Source organism: Anopheles moucheti, assembly GCF_943734755.1.
Source record: "Anopheles moucheti chromosome X unlocalized genomic scaffold, idAnoMoucSN_F20_07 X_unloc_2, whole genome shotgun sequence".
Classification (NCBI taxonomy): Eukaryota; Metazoa; Arthropoda; class Insecta; order Diptera; family Culicidae; genus Anopheles; species Anopheles moucheti.
Genome location: NW_026453526.1, coordinates 472,501 through 475,896, shown reverse-complemented (window position 1 = coordinate 475,896; position 3,396 = coordinate 472,501).

The window sequence follows — 3,396 nt, the reverse complement described above, 5'->3', positions numbered from 1 at the left end:
GAAGTCAATACGATTTGACTTTCAAAAATTTTTCTAAGTCCCGATTTTTTTTCTCGTCGAGTAACTACAATGCACTATTTCTATCGCAGCGGACTTGCGGTTCATGGCCTTAATGATCGCGAACGAACACGTATTCGCAAAAAAATTTTTGTATGAAAAAGTCACCACTCGGGTACCTCCATACAAAAGTACCAAGTTCGGGTCGAGTGGTCGATGGACGTCGAAGGTGAAAATTTTTCATCATCGAAAATTTTTTCCAAAGTTGAAGCAAATGGGCCCTAGAGTATGAAAAGTGAAACCACGGATCGATTTGAGAAATAAAAATTTTTGTATGAGAAAGTCACCACTTGGGTACCTCCATACAAAAGTACCAAGTTCGGGTCGAGTGGTCGATGGACGTCGAAGGTGAAAATTTTTCATCATCGAAAATTTTTTCCAAAGTTGAAGCAAATGGGCCCTAGAGTATGAAAAGTGAAACCACGGATCGATTTGAGAAATAAAAATTTTTTGTATGGGAGGGCCCCTGCTAGAACATTTTTCCCAAGTGCGACCATTTTACCCAGTGAGTCAAAAAAAAATTTTTTTCACGGTGACTCAAAACTTCAATATTAGACTCCCCTGAGTATGAAAAGTGAAACGAAAATCATTTTTGAGAAGAAAAAATTTTTGTATGGGAGGGCCCCTGCTAGAACATTTTTACCAAGTGCGACCATTTTACCCGGTGAGTCAAAAAAAAATTTTTGTATGGGAGGGCCCCTGCTAGAACATTTTTCCCAAGTGCGTCGATTTTGGGTCGCCGACACAAGCTCGGGTCAAAAAAATTTTTTTTTCTCGGTGACTCAAAACATCAATTTTAGACTCCCCTGAGTATGAAAAGTGAAACGAAAATCATTTTTGAGAAGAAAAAATTTTTGTATGGGAGGGCCCCTGCTAGAACATATTTCCCAAGTGCGTCGATTTTGGGTCGCCGACACAAGCTCGGGTCAAAAAAATTTTTTTTTCACGGTGACTCAAAACATCAATTTTAGACTCCCCTGAGTATGAAAAGTGAAACGAAAATCATTTTTGAGAAGAAAAAATTTTTGTATGGGAGGGCCCCTGCTAGAACATTTTTCCCAAGTGCGTCGATTTTGGGTCGCCGACACAAGCTCGGGTCAAAAAAATTTTTTTTTCACGGTGACTCAAAACATCAATTTTAGACTCCCCTGAGTATGAAAAGTGAAACGAAAATCATTTTTGAGAAGAAAAAATTTTTGTATGGGAGGGCCCCTGCTAGAACATTTTTCCCAAGTGCGTCGATTTTGGGTCGCCGACACAAGCTCGGGTCAAAAAAATTTTTTTTTCACGGTGACTCAAAACATCAATTTTAGACTCCCCTGAGTATGAAAAGTGAAACGAAAATCATTTTTGAGAAGAAAAAATTTTTGTATGGGAGGGCCCCTGCTAGAACATATTTCCCAAGTGCGTCGATTTTTGGGTCGCCGACACAAGCTCGGGTCAAAAAAATTTTTTTTTCTCGGTGACTCAAAACATCAATTTTAGACTCCCCTGAGTATGAAAAGTGAAACGAAAATCATTTTTGAGAAGAAAAAATTTTTGTATGGGAGGGCCCCTGCTAGAACATTTTTCCCAAGTGCGTCGATTTTGGGTCGCCGACACAAGCTCGGGTCAAAAAATTTTTTTTTTCACCGTGACTCAAAACATCAATTTTAGACTCCCCTGAGTATGAAAAGTGAAACGAAAATCATTTTTGAGAAGAAAAAATTTTTGTATGGGAGGGCCCCTGCTAGAACATTTTTCCCAAGTGAGTCGATTTTTGGGTCGCGACACAAGCTAGGGTCAAAAAAAATTTTTTTTTCATGGTGACTCAAAACATCAATTTTAGACTCCCCTGAGTATGAAAAGTGAAACGAAAATCATTTTTGAGAAGAAAAAAATTTGTATGGGAGGGCCCCTGCTAGAACATTTTTCCCAAGTGCGTCGATTTTGGGTCGCCGACACAAGCTCGGGTCAAAAAATTTTTTTTTTCACCGTGACTCAAAACATCAATTTTAGACTCCCCTGAGTATGAAAAGTGAAACGAAAATCATTTTTGAGAAGAAAAAATTTTTGTATGGGAGGGCCCCTGCTAGAACATATTTCCCAAGTGCGTCGATTTTTGGGTCGCCGACACAAGCTCGGGTCAAAAAAATTTTTTTTTCTCGGTGACTCAAAACATCAATTTTAGACTCCCCTGAGTATGAAAAGTGAAACGAAAATCATTTTTGAGAAGAAAAAATTTTTGTATGGGAGGGCCCCTGCTAGAACATTTTTCCCAAGTGCGTCGATTTTTGGGTCGCCGACACAAGCTCGGGTCAAAAAAATTTTTTTTTCTCGGTGACTCAAAACATCAATTTTAGACTCCCCTGAGTATGAAAAGTGAAACGAAAATCATTTTTGAGAAGAAAAAATTTTTGTATGGGAGGGCCCCTGCTAGAACATTTTTCCCAAGTGCGTCGATTTTGGGTCGCCGACACAAGCTCAAGTCAAAAAATTTTTTTTTTCACCGTGACTCAAAACATCAATTTTAGACTCCCCTGAGTATGAAAAGTGAAACGAAAATCATTTTTGAGAAGAAAAAATTTTTGTATGGGAGGGCCCCTGCTAGAACATTTTTCCCAAGTGAGTCGATTTTTGGGTCGCGACACAAGCTAGGGTCAAAAAAAATTTTTTTTTCATGGTGACTCAAAACATCAATTTTAGACTCCCCTGAGTATGAAAAGTGAAACGAAAATCATTTTTGAGAAGAAAAAATTTTTGTATGGGAGGGCCCCTGCTAGAACATATTTCCCAAGTGTGTCGATTTTGGGTCGCCGACACAAGCTCGGGTCAAAAAAATTTTTTTTTCACGGTGACTCAAAACATCAATTTTAGACTCCCCTGAGTATGAAAAGTGAAACGAAAATCATTTTTGAGAAGAAAAAATTTTTGTATGGGAGGGCCCCTGCTAGAACATATTTCCCAAGTGTGTCGATTTTGGGTCGCCGACACAAGCTCGGGTCAAAAAATTTTTTTTTTCACGGTGACTCAAAACATCAATTTTAGACTCCCCTGAGTATGAAAAGTGAAACGAAAATCATTTTTGAGAAGAAAAAAATTTGTATGGGAGGGCCCCTGCTAGAACATTTTTCCCAAGTAAATTCGATTTTACCCGGTGAGTCAAAAAATTTTGAAAAAAATATTTTGCCAAAATCGTGTTCATTGCCTATTATAAGGGACCAGGTCAGCTCACACGCATTTTTGGAGACCATATGGAAAGTGCGTCTGGGATTGCGGAAATTAAGTTTAGAGTGTTAAATGATGGTTTCGCAATCCCGAAAGGCTCAAAATCCACCCTAAGGTCCCCTGGGTGAAATG